Source organism: Lolium perenne, chromosome 2, assembly GCF_019359855.2.
Source record: "Lolium perenne isolate Kyuss_39 chromosome 2, Kyuss_2.0, whole genome shotgun sequence".
Taxonomy (NCBI): Eukaryota; Viridiplantae; Streptophyta; class Magnoliopsida; order Poales; family Poaceae; genus Lolium; species Lolium perenne.
The window spans coordinates 250,815,948-250,838,195 of record NC_067245.2 but is presented as its reverse complement, the minus strand read 5'-3'; the positions used below and the strand labels follow the sequence as shown (position 1 = coordinate 250,838,195).

At 46.0% G+C, this 22,248-nt stretch overlaps 1 non-coding gene across 1 annotated transcript; it reads right to left on the bottom strand.

Annotated features, from left to right (window-relative positions):
- Positions 1–1,941: 1,941 nt before the first annotated feature.
- LOC127337299 (small nucleolar RNA Z247) lies at positions 1,942–2,080 on the bottom strand. Its single transcript, XR_007873712.1, has one exon. It is a non-coding gene; the product is annotated as a small nucleolar RNA Z247 (small nucleolar RNA).
- Positions 2,081–22,248: the final 20,168 nt, after the last annotated feature.

Below are 22,248 nucleotides of genomic sequence, written 5' to 3'. Positions count from 1 at the left end.
CCAAAAAAATCCAAGAAAAGAAAGTTTTATAGTACATAGAGGATGACATGCGGGTCCCATTTAGCAGCAGCGGTATCACCGTTTGAGAGGCGGCAGGGGATCGAAAGAAAAAGGCAAGTGACCAAATATGAGGTGCCAAAAAAAACTCCAAGAAAAGAAAGTTGATTGCTCATAGAGGATAACATGCGGGTCCCATTTAGCTGCAGCGGTCTCACTGTTTGAGAGGCGGCAGGGGATCGAAAGAAAAAGGCAAGTGACCAAATATGAGGTGCCAAAAAAAATCCAAGAAAAGAAAGTTTTATAGTACATAGAGGATGACATGCGGGTCCCATTTAGCAGCAGCGGTATCACCGTTTGAGAGGCGGCAGGGGATCGAAAAAAAGGCAAGTGACCAAATATGAGGTGCCAAAAAAAACTCCAAGAAAAGAAAGTTGATTGCTCATAGAGGATGACATGCGGGTCCCATTTAGCTGCAGCGGTCTCAACGTTTCCAAGGCGGCAAGGGATCAAAAGAAAAAGGAAGTAGCCAGAAATCAGGGGGTCAAAAAAATTCTAAGAAAAGAAAAAAATTTGGTTCATAGAGGATGACAAGCGGGACCCATGATCCTGCATCGTAAACGGCTCGATCGGAGAGCGTTGAACGAGATGGCGCGATCGAGAAAAAAAACAATGCTAGAGAGGCTGCCATCTGGGCCCTACATCCCTGGGCGGTGCGGATTTGCGTTGACTCGGCCGGCGAACCCGAGAATTCGCGATGCACCACGTCCCGGGCCACCATACGCGACGTTTTGGCCGCTTTCGTCGGGCTAGGTGGCCTCAAAAACGAGAAAAAAAAAGTTTTGACATGCACCACGGAGGGACCAAAAATCGTCGGCCATGGTGCACCAGCAACCACGGCGCGACTTCAACTTCGTCGGCCATGGCAACTTTTCTTGTAGTGATAATAACTGAACCTTTCAACAGAAGTTGCAGCTGGCCGGTCCCCGTACATCAGAAAAGATCAACTCAAGGGGAAAAATTTAAACACTACTAGATGTAGGATAAGGCAATTGATGACTTTTGGCTCTTTGACATGAATCACAAACTGAATCTATACTAGAATCATCTAATAATTAAAGCTTATTATTCCTAAGCACACGTTGAACAGTCAAAAAAAAGGGATGCCCTAGACGACTATGCCACCTTGATGAAGGAATTTTGGTGACATTGAAAGCTTGTTTAATTGATCTTCAATCTTGTGGAACTAAGTGATAAAGCCCACGCCTACATCTACCTCTGAACAGAACTCTCTTCGTGACCTGATCCTTGATCAAAAAGAACCATGGATGAAATTTAATAAAAATATTATTGTCAAGAGTGAGATGATGAACAGAGAGGAGATTCTTTGAAGTACTAGGGCATGCAAAATATTCTTTACTTTAAGATTTTTATGGGGAAAGCAAATAAGTGATTGACCAATATGACTAATTTTCATACCTGCTCCATTGGCATTGTGCACTTGTTCTTGTCCGCTGTATTTTTTCCGGACAACCATCTTCTCGAGCTCGCCGGTGATGTGGTCCGTAGCACCACTGTTAGTATACCAATTTGTATCTATTCCATAAGCGGATGTGCTAGCAAAGCCGACTACTTTTTCTTCAGTTTCGTAGTCCTCTTCATATCAATGCCAGCATTCAGTGGCTCCATGACCAGGTTTGCCACATATTTGACATGTGGATCGATCTCGCCCACCGTTGCGACCGCCACGGTTTTTGTTGTTGACGTGGCGGCCTCCTCTGTTCCCTCCGTAGTCGTAGCCGCCTCCATTGCGACCACCCCAGCCTCCACGCTGACCTCCGCGTCCACCACGGTAGCCATAGTTTCCGTGCCCGCGTGCAGCAGCATTGGCCGAGGACTTGAAGCCGTCAGAGATTCCTGCTTCTCCGAGCAGTGCATTGCGCTCGTCGTAATTCGACATCCGTGCATAAACATCATCTAGAGTGATATGTTCCTTCTATGCATCAATGGCGGTGACTAGAGAGTTGTAGTCACCTTCCAATCCGGCTAGGATATAGGACACCACTTCGTCTTCGGCGAGCGATTTTCCGGCTGCAGCAAAATCATCGGCATAGCCTCTCATCTTGGCGAAATACACAGCGACAATCATGTTGCCCTTGGAAGCTTTGGCAAGCTGGATCCGCAGATTGTTGATCCGCGACCTCGACTGTGATGAAAACATGTTTTCCATCACGCTCCAAGCTTCGTGTGACGTGGTCTTGGAGATGACCTACGTCAGAACCTCTTTGGAGAGGGTATTGATAAGATATGATAGGATGTGTTGATCCATTGCAATCCAGTCAGCGTATGCTGGATTTTCAGCAGACGACGACGAGTCCTTCTCCTTCCCTGGAAGCTTTTCCTCAGGTGCGGCGACAGATCCGTCAAGGTACCCGATAAGCCGAGCCCCACTGATGGCTGGAAGCACTTGGGCTTTCCAGAGGAGATAATCTCTCTCGTTAGCTTCTCGGTGACCTGTGATGCCAATAGGTTTGGCAGCGCGGCCGGCGTCGCCATGATCGCTAGATGTCGGTGAAGAAGAGGAGCTCTGATACCATATATAAGTTTGGCAGATTTGTTTGGAAGTGTTGCCCTTTGTCTCGGGCACGTGTGCGTGTTTATATGAGCCAGGAACAGCCCCTGGCATGGCGTACAAGTTGAGGATCGTTAAGGATCCGATACAGATACGAACTACTCAAAACTATCCGAACCCTTAAAGTTCTGGGTCGGTTAGATGAGATAACAGCACGCACACGACACATATTCTAACAGTGTGTCATTCAAAAGACCAGAAGGCCTCCGAATTCAAGACGTAGAGGCCAAAAATACCAAACTCCTTGGTAAATGGCTATACAAGCTACTTACTGAAGATGGCGATGGAAAAAGCTTCGGAGTAGAGAGTATGTGGGCTCAAAAGTTTTCTACCATGCAACTTGACTGGAAAAGGCGATTCACAATTTTTTAGCATATCTAATGGCAACCGAGATATACTTATTTTGCTTTGGATATTTTCTCATTAAGGAAGGTTAAGAAATTCAACACTGAGAGGATTCATGGATTTGAAATGCCCCCTCTCCAGGAACAAGATCCATCTTTATACAACGTTGCACGAACAATGTTATTTAGGCGGGGTCTCATCAGTGTGCTTGTCTTGCGTCATGGCATGATCTTCAAGAGCGGTTGGCTTTTGTCCAACTATAGCAAGGCCATGATGAATTTCAATGGAATCTACATGAGAATTGTAATTTTTGGTGAAATCCATGTACAAGATATTAGTTCCATTCCTTTGAAGTCATCAACAATAAAAAAATTGGAAGATGAAAATGCCACTTAATAAAATTAAATCTTTATGTGGTATGTTCCTCGAGTTGTTGTCCTAACCAAAGCCAACCTTTTAAAGTGCATCTGACATGGAAGTACAAAAATGTTGCTTTTGTCACCATGCCGACAATGTAAACCACTTATTCTTCCAACCCACGTTTGTGGGCTCTATATATTTTTTCGATAAAGGACGCTTTATTACTCAAAAGTTTTAAGCATTACACCCGGCCTCTGCATAGCTAAGATGCACATAGTCGTTTAAGTACATTACAAATCAAAGAAAATGTGCATAAGAAGAAAATTATAGCGAACATAGCCAACTAGTTCATAATTGCTGCAATCCGACGATTATGTAGCCACCCATGTTGGGAAATAAAATTCTTGGTTGTATTCTCCAACTGTGTAGACACCTCCTTAAATAGTTCGTGGTCCTCCAATCGCTGAAGCGACGACCATAAACGGCGCAAAGCCGTACACCGGTAAATGACCTGCATAAGAGAGGAACTTTTACTGTTAAAAACCTTGTTATTCCTACATAGCCATAGCGATCATACAACAATAATCACTCCTACTCTGATAAGTGTTTTAAACCTAGAATCCACCCTGTTTGGCCACTTGACAAAAATATTTTTAACGCTTCGAGGAGGGTATAAGGTAGAACCTATATGAATGATTGACCATATAGACCTAGCGAACCGACACTGGAAGATAAGGTGTTTTATTCTCTCCTCTTTGTGACAGAAAATTCATTTCGTACAACCATAACAATTGCGTTTTGCAATGTTATCTTTAGTAAGATTAACACCCCTACGAAGGTACCATGCAAAAACCTTAGTTTTCAAAGGTATCTTCATCTTCCAAATGAATTTATTGTTTTACACCGGTTGAATGAGTTTAATTAAAGCTTTATACTTGGAATCTACCAAGAATACACCATTCTTGATAAGTTCTCAGCGGAATTCATCATCCCCTTGGATCAAATGGACTGAAGCTAACTTGTGTAATAGTTCATTCTAAGAAGCTAGCCGGAGTCCAATAAGATCACGTCTAAATGTCATAGAGGACGGAGATGTTCCATCGCCTTCTGTAAGGTATCACCCTTACATCATATAATATTGTACAAGGCTGGGTATTATTCGCGAAAAGTGGTTGTTTCCAAGCATTTATCCTCCCAAAACTTTATCTCCAACCCGTCCATAATGGAGAAAGAACCGTATGGAAAAAAGTTATTCTTAGTTGCCATAATGCTAGCACAAAAATGTGAATCTTCTGGTTTACAAAGAACCTGAGAGATTGCTTTTAAGTCCATATACTTTTTCCTCAACAGTTGTTGCCGTGCGCCATTCTCAGTTAACAACCTGGCCAGCCATATTCCTAGCAAGGCCATGTTTTAAAACTCTAGATCGGGAACACCAAGTCCACCTTGATCTTTCGGACTGAAAACGACACTCTATTTACTCAACCGGTATTTGTTTTTCTCACTATCTCTTTACTAAAAGAATCTGGATCAGAAATAATCCAATCTATGCAAAACTTCTTTGGGAAAATGGAAAAAATAAATCATATACAATGCCATGTTTGTAAGTACTAAATTTATGAGGACTAATCTTTCACCTAGAGATAGTAATTTTCCTTTCCAACTACTAAGACACTTATGTAGTCTTTCCTCGACTAGTATCCATTCAGCCAACGCGAATCTCGGATAATGTATCGGAATGGCAAGATAGCTAATTGGAAAACTGCCTAGCTTACATCCCAAAAGTTCGGTATATAGGTTGGAGTCGTCTTAGGTCTTTCCAAAACAGAACAATTCACTTTTAAGGAAATTAATCTTAAGACCAGATAAATGCTCGAACGATGATAGTATTAATTTAAGGTTTCTCGCTTTTTCCGAGTCATGAACCATAAATAGAATTGTGTCATTGGCATAGTGAAGAAGAGATAGTCCCCCATCAACCAAACGGGGGATTGCTCCTTCAATCTGACCATCAACTTTAGCACGCTCAGTTAAATAGCTAGCATATCCGCCACAATGTTAAATAACATTGAAGATAGGGGATCGTCTTGCCTCAGCCTTTTTTTCTCTGAAAGTATCTACCAACGTCATCATTGATCTTAATGGTAACACTTCCACCCAAAACAAAGTTATTAATTAAAGCGTGCCACTCATCAGGAAATCCTTTCAGTCTGAGAGTTTGTTGATGAAAAAAACCACTTGACTTTATTAGAGGCTTTTCAAGTCGATTTTGAGGATCACACCATTTTATTTTTTTGATGCATCTTATGGATTGTTTCATGCAAAGTGACGACTCCATCTAGGATATATCGACCTTCCATGAAAGCCGTCTAACTAGGGCGCACCACATGATCATCCACCGAGTTTAGTCTAATAGTAGCTACCTTGGTGAAATTTTTAAAGCAAACACTAATTAAGAAGACATATTTGTATGTATTGTTGAATCCATTCCGCGTAATTAACTTTTGGTAGTAAGATAATATATCTAAAGTTGATACAGAACAAACCAATTTGCCCAGCATGAAGTTCGGCAAATAACTCCACTAAATCGCCTTCAATTATGTCCCAGAAGGCTTGATAGAACTTAGCCTGCGGAAAACCATCAGGACCTGGCACCTTATTGTGTTCCATTTGAAAAATAGCCTTCATTATCTCCTCTTCAGAATAATGGGAGGTAAGAATATCATTTCCTTCCCAAGACACTTGGGGATATCATCAATTCTAGATTCATCCAAAAACACATCTGATTCCTTCGGGGTGCCAAGCAATCCTTTGTAATAAGAGGTAATATACGACTTCAGTTGCTCATGACCTTCAATCGTGCCCTCTTCCTGATCAAGAGAATGAACGTCACTAGTAGGGAAAACGCTATAGGAGCACACTCATTGACAGCGCACCCATGTGAACGCAAGCGGCTGCTAATAGTTGTCGCGGGCTGAAAATGCACACGTGACTGGTGTGCTCGTACTAGCAGCGGACCGGAAATAAAGGCGCGCATATACTAGGTGGGGTCCAGATCTACTCGGGTCCATAAAGTACCCGCCGTGCGTGCTAGTGGAGGTGGAGGCACGTGACTACTACCGGCATACCAGTCGCGTGTGCCTTTTCCCGCCCGCTTCCAATATATTGGGCTTGTGGGCGCGAATCAGCCGAAATACTAGTCACATGCCCTATTTTGGGTACGTAGCTAGTAATCAGTTTAGTAGTAGCGTTCCCTATTTTGGGCATCCTACTGCTAGTTTCAGGATTTGCACCCCCGTGGTGCATCGATATCGCCTTTTCAGTTTTAAAAAAAATTGTAGAAAATAATAGCAAATTCAAACAATAAAATCCTTCGAGATGGACATGTCACATGTGTTATATCATCTAGTTTTTTAAAAAAAATTGACAAACATGAATTTTGATATGTTAACCAAAATGGGGTCATGTCTCGGCAAAACTGCTTTTCTGGTTGCATACAACCTCCAATAAAAATCTTTTTTATATAAAAATATATCTACACATATTTTTCCACCCAATTTCAATGCCCTCCAGGAGTTTAGAGAATTTTTAGATTCCCAAATATCGAAAATGAAAATAGAGTTTTTTCAGGTTTTAGATTTCGGTGCAAAAAAAATCAAATCTGAAAATTTTCAAAATAACTAATTCCCTCACTACTAGAAAAAAACTAATCAGTGGCGCACATGTTTTGCTTACCAATGGCACCACTACTATCACTCCACTAGTAATAATTTGCAGTGGCGGACCTCAAGATGCGTCATTGATAAGTTATGTAGTAGTGGCGCACTAGCAGGTGCGCCACTGGTAAGTCACAAGTGCGCCACTGATGTTGTAATAGGGTGTGCCTTTGCAATACTTATGATGTACGTCACTCCCAACCGAGTAAATTTAAGAAGGCCACATGGAAGGCGATGAATGCCTTCTTTTTTAGATGTGGGTGGATCTGAGTTGACCGATCTAAAAAAGGCCATTTTATTCTATTATTACAAATCCGAGTTATTACAGGGTCTAAATGAAAAAAAACAAAGTTTCTAAACTTTACAGCTAGAACCCTAGAAAAAAAGAAACAATGCAATCAAGTCCTTTTGACTCGGTGGCGCCGGCGTTGTTACCCGCATGCGGCGGACGCCCTGATGGCGAGCGTGGTGATGTCCTCCTGCCGGTGCCCGTTGTGGCGAGCCTCGGCGGGCAGCACAAAGAAGATCTGGCCTGGGCAGATGATACGTCTCAAACGTATCTATAATTTCTTATGTTTCATGCTACTTTTATGATGATACTCACATGTTTTATACACATTATATGTCATTATTATGCGTTTTCCAGAACTAACCTATTGACGAGATGCCGAAGTGTCAGTTCCTGTTTTCTGCTGTTTTTGGTTTCAGAAATCCTAGTAAGGAAATATTCTCGGAATTGGACGAAATCAACGCCCAACATCTTAGAATTCCACGAAGCTTCCAGAACACCCGAGAGGAACCAGAGGGAGGCCACAGGGCCACCAGACGCCAGGCCGGCGTGGCCAAGAGGGGGGGCCGCGCCCCCCTATTGTGTGGCTGCCTCGTCAGCCTTCCGACTCCGCCTCTTCGCCTATTTAAAGGTCCCTGACCTAAATCTTCGATACGGAAAAGCCACGGTACGAGAAACCTTCCAGAGCCGACGCCATCGTGAAGCCAAGATCTGGGGGATAGGAGTCTCTGTTCCGGCACACCGCCGGGACGGGGAAGTGCCCCCGGAAGGCTTCTCCATCGACACCACCGCCATCTTCATCAACGCTGCTGTCTCCCATGAGGAGGGAGTAGTTCTCCCTCGAGGCTAAGGGCTGTACCGGTAGCTATGTGGTTAATCTCTCTCCCATGTACTTCAATACAATGATCTCATGAGTTGCTTTGCATGATTGAGATCCATATGATGAGCTTTGTAATCTAGATGTCGTTATGTTATTCAAGTGGATTTTACTTATGTGATCTCCGGAGACTCCTTGTCCCGCGTGTGTAAAGGTGACAGTGTGTGCACCGTGTGGGTCTCTTAGGCTATATTTCACAGAATACTTATTCACTGAGTTATGATTTGAGTTGGATGTCTCTATGAAATTGTGGTGTGTTAGTACCTCCTATGAATGCTCAAAGTGACAGCGTGGGGTGTTCATTAGTACTTGGGAATACATCTTTAAGGTTTGCCTACATGATGAATTAGAGTTCGTTATCTTGCCAGAGAGTAATTCGGAATAGCATAGTGAAGTGCTTATTTATATTCCATTATGATTGCAATGTTGAGAGTGTACACTAGTGAAAGTATGATCCCTAGGCCTTGTTTCCAAACATCGAATCTCCATTTACTTACTGTTATGTTGCATGTTTACTCGCTGCCATATTTTATTCAGATTACTATTGCTACCCATATACATCCATACAACTTGTATTTCACTATCTCTTCGCCGAACTAGTGCACCTATACATCTGACAAGTGTATTAGGTGTGTTGGGGACACAAGAGACTTCTTGTATCGTGATTGCAGGGTTGCTTGAGAGGGATATCTTTGACCTCTTCCTCCCTGAGTTCGATAAACCTTGGGTGATCCACTTAAGGGAAACTTGCTGCTGTTCTATAAACCTCTGCTCTTGGAGGCCCAACACTGTCTACAAGAATAGAAGCACCCGTAGACATCAAGCACTTTTCTGGCGCCGTTGCCGGGGAGGAAAGGTAAAAGGCACTCATACTCCGGTCCCAGGTAACTAAGTACTTTTTTGTTTCCGTTGTGTGTGTGCTCGAAGCTATTTCCTTTAGATCCTGCAATTGCATCTTTTTGTTTCTTGTTAAACACTAGTAAGGCATAATGGAAAACATCTGTGAGCTTTTTAAACTATTTCCTGGGTCAAGACATGAATGGTTTAATGCGAAAATTAAAAAACCTATGGAACCTTATTTGCATGCTAGTAGCAATGATATTAGTATGAACGCTTTGAACACCATTGTTGATAATGATATAGAAAATTCTAAGCTTGGGGAGGTCGGTTTTGATGAAAATGATCTCTTTAGCCCTCCGGGTATTGAGGAGAAAGTTTATGTTGATTATGATATGCCTCCCATATATGATGATTATAATGATAGTGGTATTTTGGTGCCGCCTACTATGGAGGATAAAATTTATTATGATGATACTATACCTCTTATATTTGATGATGAGAATAATAATGATAGCTACTTTGTTGAATTTGCTCCCACTACAACTAATAAAATTGATTATGCTTATGTGGAGAGTAATGATACTTTTATGCATGAGAATAAGAATGCTTTATGTGATACTTATATTGTTGAGTTTGTTCATGATGCTACTGAAAATCTTTATGAGAGAGGAAAATATGGTTGTAGAAATTTTCATGTTACTAAAACACCTCTCTATATGCTTACATGACTTGTTTATTTACAAGATTCCTTTTCATAGGAAGTGGGTTAGGCTTAAAATGTGTTTTGAATTTGCTTCTTGATGCTCTCTTTTGCTTCAACTCTTATTTCTTGCGAGTGCATCATTAAAATTACTGAGCCCATCTTAATGGCTATAAAGAAAGAACTTCTTGGGAGATAACCCATGTTTTTATTTTGCTACTGTTTTGTTGTGTCTTGGAAGTTGTTACTACTGTAGCAACCTCTCCTTATCTTTATTTTATTGCATTGTTGTGCCAAGTAAAGTCTTTGATAGTAAAGTCAATACTAGATTTGGATTACTGCGCAGAAACAGATTTCTGTCTGTCACGAATTTGGGCAGGGTTCTCTGTAGGTAACTCAGAAAAATCTGCCAATTTACGTGCGTGATCCTCAGATATGTACGCAACTTTCATTCAATTTGAGCATTTTCATCTGAGCAAGTCCAGTGCCTCTAAAAAATTCGTCTTTACGGACTGTTCTGTTTTGACAGATTCTGCCTTTTATTTCACATTGCCTCTTTTGCTGTGTTGGATGGATTTCTTTGTTCCATTAACTTCCAGTAGCTTTGTGCAATGTCCAGAAGTGTTAAGAATGATTGTGTTACCTCTGAACATGTGAATTTTTTATTATGCACTAACCCTCTAATGAGTTTGTTTTGAGTTTGGTGTGGAGGAAGTTTTCAAGGGTCAAGAGAGGAGGATGATATACTATGATCAAGAAGAGTGAAAAGTCTAAGATTGGGGATGCCCCCGTGGTTCATCCCTGCATATTTCAAGAAGGCTCAAGCATCTAAGCTTGGGGATGCCCAAGGCATCCCCTTGGGCATCCCCTTCTTCATCAATAATTTATGAGGTTTCTTCTCTTGAAACTATATTTTTATTCGGTCACATCTTATGTACTTTACTTGGAGCGTCTGTTTGTTTTTATTTTCGTTTTGTTATTTTCCTTCTCTGAATAAATTCATGCTTGTGTGGGAGAGAGACACGCTCCGCTTGTTCATATGAACACTGGTGTTCTTAGTTCTATCTTTAATGTTCATGACGGAGTTGAAAACCGCTTCGTTAATTGCTATATGGTTGGAAACAGAAAATGCTGCATGTGGTAGTTGGTATGATGTCTTGAATAATTTGATACTTTGCAATTGTTGTGCTCATATAGATCATGTTTAAGATCTTGCATCATGTACTTTGTACCCATTAATGAAGAACTACATAGAGCTTGTTAAAATTTGGTTTGCATGATTGGTCTCTAGAGTCTAGATATTTTCTGGTTAAGGTGTTTGAACAACAAGGAGACGATGTAAAGTCTTATAATGCTTACAATATGTTCATATGTGAGTTTTGCTGTACCGGTTTATACTTGAGTTTGCTTCAAACAACCGTGCTAGCCTAGCCTTGCATTGAGAGGAATTCTTCTCGTGCATCCAAATCCTTGAGCCAAAACTATGCCATTTGTGTCCACCATACCTACCTACCACATGGTATTTCTCTGCCATTCCAAGCAAATACTTCATGTGCTACCTTTAAACAATTCAAAAGCTATTATCTCTTATTTGTGTCAATGTTTTATAGCTCATGAGGAAGTATGTGGTGTTTTATCTTTCGATCTTGTCATTTACTTCTGACAGACTTTCACCAATGGACTAGTGGCATATCCGCTTATCCAATAATTTTGCAAAAAGAGCTGGCAATGGGGTTCCCAGCCCCAATTAATTAACTTGCATTAATAATTCTCTTCACATGTTTTGCTCTGATTCATCAGTAAGCAACTTAATTTTGCAAATAGACACTTCTCCATGGTATGTGAAATGTTGGAAGGCACCCGAGGATTCGGTTAGCCATGGCTTGAGAAAGCAAAGGTTGGGAGGAGTGTCATCTAAAAAAAAAACTAAACTAAAATACATGTGTAAACAAAAGAGAAGAGGGATGATCTACCTTGCTGGTAGAGATAACGTCCTTCATGGGAGCCGCTCTTGAAAGTCTGGTTGATAAGGTAGTTAGAGTACCCATTACCATTCGTTGACAACAACAAACACCTCTCAAAACTTTATTTTTATGCTCTCTATATGATTTCAAAACTTAAAAAGCTCTAGCACATGATTTAATCCCTGCTTCCCTCTGCGAAGGGCCATTCTTTTACTTTATGTTGAATCAGTTTACCTATTATTTCTATCTTAGAAGCAAACACTTGTGTCAACTGTGTGCATTGATTCTTACATGTTTACCTATTGCACTTGTTATATTACTTTATGTTGACAACTATCCATGAGATATACATGTTACAAGTTGAAAGCAATTGCTGAAACTTAATCATCCTTTGTGTTGCTTCAATGCCTTCTACTTTGAATCTATTGCTTTATGAGTAACTCTTATGCAAGTCCTATTGATGCTTGTCTTGAAAGTACTATTCATGAAAAGTCTTTGCTACATGATTCAGTTGTTTAGTCATTATCTTTACTATCGCTGCATTCATCTCATATGCTTTACAATAGTTTGATCAAGATCATGTTGGTAGCATGTCACTTAAGAAATTATCATTGTTATCGTTTACCTACTCGAGGGCGAGTAGGAACTAAGCTTGGGGATGCTTGATACGTCTCAAACGTATCTATAATTTCTTATGTTCCATGCTACTTTTATGATGATACTCACATGTTTTATACACATTATATGTCATTATTATGCGTTTTCCGGAACTAACCTATTGACGAGATGCCGAAGTGCCAGTCCCTGTTTTCTGCTGTTTTTGGTTTCAGAAATCCTAGTAAGGAAATATTCTCGGAATTGGACGAAATCAACGCCCAACATCTTAGAATTCCACGAAGCTTCCAGAACACCCGAGAGGAACCAGAGGGGGGCCACAGGGCCACCAGATGCCAGGCCGGCGCGGCCAAGAGGGGGGCCGCGCCCCCCTATTGTGTGGCTGCCTCGTCAGCCTTCCGACTCCGCCTCTTCGCCTATTTAAAGGTCCCTGACCTAAATCTTCGATACGGAAAAGCCACGGTACGAGAAACCTTCCTGAGCCGACGCCATCGCGAAGCCAAGATCTGGGGGACAGGAGTCTCTGTTCCGGCACGCCGCCGGGACGGGGAAGTGCCCCCGGAAGGCTTCTCCATCGACACCACCGCCATCTTCATCAATGCTGCTGTCTCCCATGAGGAGGGAGTAGTTCTCCCTCGAGGCTAAGGGCTGTACCGGTAGCTATGTGGTTAATCTCTCTCCCATGTACTTCAATACAATGATCTCATGAGTTGCTTTGCATGATTGAGATCCATATGATGAGCTTTGTAATCTAGATGTCGTTATGCTATTCAAATGGATTTTACTTATGTGATCTCCGGAGACTCCTTGTCCCACGTGTGTAAAGGTGATAGTGTGTGCACCGTGTGGGTCTCTTAGGCTATATTTCACAGAATACTTATTCACTGAGTTATGATTTGAGTTGGATGTCTCTATGAAATTGTGGTGTGTTAGTACCTCCTATGAATGCTCAAAGTGACAGTGTGGGGTGTTCATTAGTACTTGGGAATACATCTTTAAGGTTTGCCTACATGATGAATTAGAGTTCGTTATCTTGCCAGAGAGTAATTCGGAATAGCATAGTGAAGTGCTTATTTATATTCCATTATGATTGCAATGTTGAGAGTGTCCACTAGTGAAAGTATGATCCCTAGGCCTTGTTTCCAAACATCGAATCTCCGTTTACTTACTGTTCTGTTGCATGTTTACTCGCTGCCATATTTTATTCAGATTACTATTGCTACCCATATACATCCATACAACTTGTATTTCACTATCTCTTCACCGAACTAGTGCACCTATACATCTGACAAGTGTATTAGGTGTGTTGGGGACACAAGAGACTTCTTGTATCGTGATTGCAGGGTTGCTTGAGAGGGATATCTTTGACCTCTTCCTCCCTGAGTTCGATAAACCTTGGGTGATCCACTTAAGGGAAACTTGCTGCTGTTCTACAAACCTCTGCTCTTGGAGGCCCAATACTGTCTACAAGAATAGAAGCACCCGTAGACATCAGCAGAGCTCGTTGCCTGCGCTCAGGGATGCCACGGGGCCGTCGATCCCCATCGCATCGGCATCGCAGAGAAACCCGCCGGCTCCCGCCTTGACGGAGTCCTGGAGCACCCGTGCCGCTGTGTCCGGGGCGTGTATTCTCGCAGCTCCCATGTGGGTAGCAGCACCATCTCCGTCGACGCGAACTCCACCTTGCGCCCGCCATCAGCGTAGCCGTGGAGCTTCTCGATCAGCGAGGATGGACCCGCGCGCGCTCTGCTCCAGGGCGCGCACCACGTCCATCATGGACGGGTGGAGGCTGGGGGATTACCAACTACGAGTGGGCGCCCCTATTTATCCCCCCATGACTCCGGCGCCACGACGGTCGAGGAGAAGGAGCGGGATGGGGGGCGAGGAGCCGGGGGATGAGAAGGAGCGGAAGGGGGGGCTAGGGTTTGGACTGGGGAGGCGACGGGTCTGTGCGAAAGGAGGTTGAAGGGTTTGGAGGAGTGGGGGAATGGGGGTGGTTGCTCGGGTGCGTTTGGCATGATGGACCACGGTCGGGTGTGACACAGAGGAAACGACGCGTGGAGGAAACCTACGATGGGGCGTGTGCATGGAATACGCAGACCGCACATGAGATACAGATATGTGTTTGGATGAAACGACCCACGCGCACGATGGCACACCGCATGCAATGCACTAGTGCTATTTGTAGTAAGGTGGTGCACCACATACATGTGCGTCGTTGCTATTTAAATAGCAATGGCGCACCAGATCTATCTATAATTCAGTCCAAAAATTTGTAATGGCGCACCACCAATACTAGTGCGCCATTGGTAATTTGCTAGTAGTGGAGCTGGCGCACCACTATCACTGTGCGCCACTGCTAGCAATTCTACAACTAGGCCTTTTTCTAGTAGTGCCTCTCTCTAGTTTCTAACTTTTTCCTCCTCATCTACCTCTTCTCCACCTTTCCTCCTCTTCCTCTTCTCCACCTTCTCTCCTCCTCCTCTTCCACTTCTCCACCTTCTTCTCTCCTCCTCTTCCACTTCTCCATTTTCTCCTTTCCTCCTCTTCCACTTCCCCTCCTTCTTCTCAAAGAAGAGCACCACCTCCAGCGACCAACTTCTCTCCTGCGAAGGCGACCGTCTCCTCTCCACCTCCGACGCCCTGCTCCTTCCCACACATCCATCCCTACTCCTCCGCCCACTCCGGCGCCCTGCTCCGCCTCCACTGGCGCCCTGCTCCACCTCCGCCGGCGCCCTGCTCCGCCTCCAGCGGTGCCCTACTCTATCTCCGCAAGCGCCTTGCTATGCCTCCACCGGCGCCCTGCTCCGCCACCGCCAACGCCAACTCCGAAAACCTCCTAATGGCCATCTCCTCTCATCAGCGCCACAAGGAGATGACTTGGACTCGATTGCTTTGTTTTAGTTTTATGGTGTTTTTTTTGTGAAATCACATGGATAGCTGGGCAATGGTCCCAGCTTTTTTTAAAATTGCGAAAATATCACACTAGTAGTGAACCTGATAGACGCACACGACTAGTACTTTAGTAGCAGCGTGCCACGACTAGTATCTCTCATAGTAGTCACATGCCGGATGCACACGACTAGTAGGACTTACCACTGACGAGGTACTAGTGGCGGGCCAGTGCCCGCTACTGGTAGCCAAAAATGACACGAGACTGGTAGGCTTTTCTATACTAGTGTGAGTTTCTTTCTGTGTCTACCATCGGAGACACTATGAAAAGTATCCCGTATTCGAATCTCCTTCCATTGTGGGCTCTATATATGGTCAATCATCCAAGTGGCCTCGAGCTTGTGTCTTCCACGCTGAGTTGCCAATACTTATGGTAATTAGTTGCACAACATAGATCATAGAGATAGGACCCTCAAAGGGGTGGGAATGGTTGTCTTATTATGGTCTATGTAGCTATATATAAATTACAAAAAAATTAGTGCTAAAATTTTCTTCTCCCATGCATGTTATATATTTTTCGGTGTGCGCTATCTCTAGTCTTGGTCTGCTCTTTAGAAACCGAAACACCACACCTATTTACGAGATGTCCCCGCGATTGGAACAAGCGTCGGAGGATATTTTTGTCTCGTATGGGTGGCGCCATAGTCTGAGGATTGGTCCACCTTCACCATAGGTTTTTCCCATTGTCATGTTTGGACATGTAATTTACCTAATTAGCTTACATCATTCCTTTGTCTTACCTCTTATCTTTCTTTGCGGTGTGTGCACCGCTGTCAGAAACCAGGTGTAGGCTCTTGAATTTTATCACTTCTAAAAAACCGAACTTTGGCCAAAAAATAATATATGAACAGAACACAACTCGACTCTAGCTGCAGAATATGAATATGGCTGCTGGGGTGACCGGCGTCTGCACATTGAGGGCATCTCCAGCGGCGCGACGCAAATAGTCGTTTTCGTCCGCCGTGACCGGAAATGCGTCTGGCACCCTCTCTAGCGGGGCGACGCAAAGTGACCGGGCCGTCCGCGGAGACGCAAACCTGGCCCAAATATGCGCCTCGGATGCGTCTCCGCGGACACTGCGCGGACGCCGAAAGTGTCCGCTCGTATCCGGCGGACGTTTCGTCGGGCCCGCCTGGCAGCGACCCTGCGTCGATGCGTCTTCTCAAACGCGTCTGCGACTGGCGCCGCTGCGTCGCTTCGGCAGTCTGCGCCACGTTAATGGCGATGCCTCGGCTGCCGAGCGGCCGCAGCCCACCTCCGCCAACCACGTTAATGGCGTCGCCACGCGTCCCGCGGCCACCGCATGCCTCCGGCCTATATAAAGGGGCCGCGCCTTCTTCTTCCTCATCCACTCCTCCATAGAAACCCTAGCCGCCACAAAGCTCCAGCGTTCCGCCGCCTAGGTGTTCCTGCCACGCAGCCAGCCCCGCGAGGAAGCCCATGGCGGGTCCTGGTGGCCGCCGAGGCGGCCGAGGCCGCGGCCCTGGACGGCCCCGGGGACGGGGCAGGGGCCGCCGTGGTGGAGCAGCTACGGCCCCACGCTCGCCGTCGCCTGCGCCTTCTTCGTCTTCCTCTGACGTGGAGGGACGCTGCTTCGAGTTCCTCCTCCGCATCGACGACGACCCGCTCGGCATCAAGCGTCTCCCGGACAAGTTCGCCGAGTTCGTCGACGGCGTCGAGCCGGCGTATTTGCAGCTACGGGAGGCCAGCTGCAACTTCTGCCGCTGGGCCGTGGAGGTCCTGTTCGACGGGCAGGGCAAGATGTACTTGCACACCGGGTGGGGCAAGTTTGCCCGTGACCTGGCGCTCGAGCCCGGCTGCCAGCTCACCTTCCTCTACGAGGGAGACGGTGAGATGGTCGTCAAGGTCTTCGACGACAAGGCCTGCCGCAGGCACTACCACACCGGCGAATCCGAGTCGGACTCCGATAGTTAGAACGTAGCGTGTTCTTTCTTTGCAGCGAATCTGGCTACGGGTCAGACGAAGCCAGTAGTGGAAGGTTTCTGTCTGTTCGCCATCGGTAGAACCAACAAGGGCACCGTCAATCCTCCCGCTGGATTTTCCAGTTTGGGTGACTGGGTGTGCCCTCGAATGTTCTTTCTTGGCAGCGAACATACGGAAATCAACACAACTGGTTTCTATTTTTAAAATATTTATATTTGTGTCCACCATGGTGCAAACTATGTATTAGTTTGTGTAAACCATGTTCCAAACTATGTATTAGTTTGTGTAAAATAATCTTCCAATTTGTAATATTTTGAAGTACGTTGAAATGAAAAAGAGGAAAAAAAATGCGTCGGGCCGCTGGAGCCAACCCCAGACGCAAACGGACACGCGGACGAAAACGGTCATTTCAGCGTCCGCTGCGCGACGCAAACGGACGCGCGTGGACACTAAAATGCGTCGCGCCGCTGGAGATGCCATGAGAACAAGCAAGTGCGTCCTCCCCTCACGCATGAAAGACCCGGTCCGCAGCGAAATTACGATGCCGCATCTTATATGCTTTACAATAGTTTGATCAAGATCATGTTGGTAGCATGTCACTTAAGAAATTATCATTGTTATCGTTTACCTACTCGAGGGCGAGTAGGAACTAAGCTTGGGGATGCTTGATACGTCTCAAACGTATCTATAATTTCTTATGTTCCATGCTACTTTTATAATGATACTCACATGTTTTATACACATTATATGTCATTATTATGCGTTTTCCGGAACTAACCTATTGACGAGATGCCGAAGTGCCAGTCCCTGTTTTCTGCTGTTTTTGGTTTCAGAAATCCTAGTAAGGAAATATTCTCGGAATTGGACGAAATCAACGCCCAACATCTTAGAATTCCACGAAGCTTCCAGAACACCCGAGAGGAACCAGAGGGGGGCCACAGGGCCACCAGACGCCAGGCCGGCGCGGCCAAGAGGGGGGCCGCGCCCCCCTATTGTGTGGCTGCCTCGTCAGCCTTCCGACTCCGCCTCTTCGCCTATTTAAAGGTCCCTGACCTAAATCTTCGATACGGAAAAGCCACGGTAAGAGAAACCTTCCTGAGCCGACGCCATCGCGAAGCCAAGATCTGGGGGACAGGAGTCTCTGTTCCGGCACGCCGCCGGGACGGGAAAGTGCCCCCGGAAGGCTTCTCCATCGACACCACCGCCATCTTCATCAATGCTGCTGTCTCCCATGAGGAGGGAGTAGTTCTCCCTCGAGGCTAAGGGTTGTACCGGTAGCTATGTGGTTAATCTCTCTCCCATGTACTTCAATACAATGATCTCATGAGTTGCTTTGCATGATTGAGATCCATATGATGAGCTTTGTAATCTAGATGTCGTTATGCTATTCAAATGGATTTTACTTATGTGATCTCCGGAGACTCCTTGTCCCACGTGTGTAAAGGTGACAGTGTGTGCACCGTATGGGTCTCTTAGGCTATATTTCACAGAATACTTATTCACTGAGTTATGATTTGAGTTGGATGTCTCTATGAAATTGTGGTGTGTTAGTACCTCCTATGAATGCTCAAAGTGACAGCGTGGGGTGTTCATTAGTACTTGGGAATACATCTTTAAGGTTTGCCTACATGATGAATTAGAGTTCGTTATCTTGCCAGAGAGTAATTCGGAATAGCATAGTGAAGTGCTTATTTATATTCCATTATGATTGCAATGTTGAGAGTGTCCACTAGTGAAAGTATGATCCCTAGGCCTTGTTTCCAAACATCGAATCTCCGTTTACTTACTGTTCTGTTGCATGTTTACTCGCTGCCATATTTTATTCAGATTACTATTGCTACCCATATACATCCATACAACTTGTATTTCACTATCTCTTCGCCGAACTAGTGCACCTATACATCTGACAAGTGTATTAGGTGTGTTGGGGACACAAGAGACTTCTTGTATCGTGATTGCAGGGTTGCTTGAGAGGGATATCTTTGACCTCTTCCTCCCTGAGTTCGATAAACCTTGGGTGATCCACTTAAGGGAAACTTGCTGCTGTTCTACAAACCTCTGCTCTTGGAGGCCCAACACTGTCTACAAGAATAGAAGCACCCGTAGACATCAGCAGAGCTCGTTGCCTGCGCTCAGGGATGCCACGGGGCCGTCGATCCCCATCGCATCGGCATCGCAGAGAAACCCGCCGGCTCCCGCCTTGACGGAGTCCTGGAGCACCCGTGCCGCTGTGTCCGGGGCGTGTATTCTCGCAGCTCCCATGTGGGTAGCAGCACCATCTCCGTCGACGCGAACTCCACCTTGCGCCCGCCATCAGCGTAGCCGTGGAGCTTCTTGATCAGCGAGGATGGACCCGCGCGCGCTCTGCTCCAGGGCGCGCACCACGTCCATCATGGACGGGTGGAGGCTGGGGGATTACCAACTACGAGTGGGCGCCCCTATTTATCCCCCCATGACTCCGGCGCCACGACGGTCGAGGAGAAGGAGCGGGATGGGGGGCGAGGAGACGGGGGATGAGAAGGAGCGGAAGGGGGGGCTAGGGTTTGGACTGGGGAGGCGACGGGTCTGTGCGAAAGGAGGTTGAAGGGTTTGGAGGAGTGGGGGAATGGGGGTGGTTGCTCGGGTGCGTTTGGCATGATGGACCACGGTCGGGTGTGACACTGAGGAAACGACGCGTGGAGGAAACCTACGATGGGGCGTGTGCATGGAATACGCAGACCGCACATGAGATACAGATATGTGTTTGGATGAAACGACCCACGCGCACGATGGCACACCGCATGCAATGCACTAGTGCTATTTGTAGTAAGGTGGTGCACCACATACATGTGCGTCATTGCTATTTAAATAGCAATGGCGCACCAGATCTATCTATAATTCAGTCCAAAAATTTGTAATGGCGCACCACCAATACTAGTGCGCCATTGGTAATTTGCTAGTAGTGGAGCTGGCGCACCACTATCACTGTGCGCCACTGCTAGCAATTCTACAACTAGGCCTTTTTCTAGTAGTGCCTCTCTCTAGTTTCTAACTTTTTCCTCCTCATCTACCTCTTCTCCACCTTTCCTCCTCTTCCTCTTCTCCACCTTCTCTCCTCCTCCTCTTCCACTTCTCCACCTTCTTCTCTCCTCCTCTTCCACTTCTCCATTTTCTCCTTTCCTCCTCTTCCACTTCCCCTCCTTCTTCTCAAAGAAGAGCACCACCTCCAGCGACCAACTTCTCTCCTGCGAAGGCGACCGTCTCCTCTCCACCTCCGACGCCCTGCTCCTTCCCACACATCCATCCCTACTCCTCCGCCCACTCCGGCGCCCTGCTCCGCCTCCACTGGCGCCCTGCTCCACCTCTGCCGGCGCCCTGCTCCGCCTCCAGCGGTGCCCTACTCTATCTCCGCAAGCGCCTTGCTATGCCTCCACCGGCGCCCTGCTCCGCCACCGCCAACGCCAACTCCGAAAACCTCCTAATGGCCATCTCCTCTCATCAGCGCCACAAGGAGATGACTTGGACTCGATTGCTTTGTTTTAGTTTTATGGTGTTTTTTTTGTGAAATCACATGGATAGCTGGGCAATGGTCCCAGCTTTTTTTAAAATTGCAAAAATATCACACTAGTAGTGAACCTGATAGACGCACACGACTAGTACTTTAGTAGCAGCGTGCCACGACTAGTATCTCTCATAGTAGTCACATGCCGGATGCACACGACTAGTAGGACTTACCACTGACGAGGTACTAGTGGCGGGCCTGTGCCCGCCATCGGTAGCCAAAAATGACACGAGACTGGTAGGCTTTTCTATACTAGTGTGAGTTTCTTTCTGTGTCTACCATCGGAGACACTATGAAAAGTATCCCGTATTCGAATCTCCTTCCATTGTGGGCTCTATATATGGTCAATCATCCAAGTGGCCTCGAGCTTGTGTCTTCCACGCTGAGTTGCCAATACTTATGGTAATTAGTTGCACAACATAGATCATAGAGATAGGACCCTCAAAGGGGTGGAAATGGTTGTCTTATTATGGTCTATGTAGCTATATATAAATTACAAAAAAATTAGTGCTAAAATTTTCTTCTCCCATGCATGTTATATATTTTTCGGTGTGCGCTATCTCTAGTCTTGGTCTGCTCTTTAGAAACCGAAACACCACACCTATTTACGAGATGTCCCCGCGATTGGAACAAGCGTCGGAGGATATTTTTGTCTCGTATGGGTGGCGCCATAGTCTGAGGATTGGTCCGCCTTCACCATAGGTTTTTCCCATTGTCATGTTTGGACATGTAATTTACCTAATTAGCTTACATCATTCCTTTGTCTTACCTCTTATCTTTCTTTGCGGTGTGTGCACCGCTGTCAGAAACCAGGTGTAGGCTCTTGAATTTTATCACTTCTAAAAAACCGAACTTTGGCCAAAAAATAATATATGAACAGAACACAACTCGACTCTAGCTGCAGAATATGGCTGCTGGGGTGACCGGCGTCTGCACATTGAGGGCATCTCCAGCGGCGCGACGCAAATAGTCGTTTTCGTCCGCCGTGACCGGAAATGCGTCTGGCACCCTCTCTAGCGGGGCGACGCAAAGTGACCGGGCCGGCCCGCGGAGACGCAAACCTGGCCCAAATATGCGCCTCGGATGCGTCTCCGCGGACACTGCGCGGACGCCGAAAGTGTCCGCTCGTATCCGGCGGACGTTTCGTCGGGCCCGCCTGGCAGCGACCCTGCGTCGATGCGTCTTCTCAAACGCGTCTGCGACTGGCGCCGCTGCGTCGCTTCGGCAGTCTGCGCCACGTTAATGGCGATGCCTCGGCTGCCGAGCGGCCGCAGCCCACCTCCGCCAACCACGTTAATGGCGTCGCCACGCGTCCCGCGGCCACCGCATGCCTCCGGCCTATATAAAGGGGCCGCGCCTTCTTCTTCCTCATCCACTCCTCCATAGAAACCCTAGCCGCCACAAAGCTCCAGCGTTCCGCTGCCTAGGTGTTCCTGCCACGCAGCCAGCCCCGCGAGGAAGCCCATGGCGGGTCCT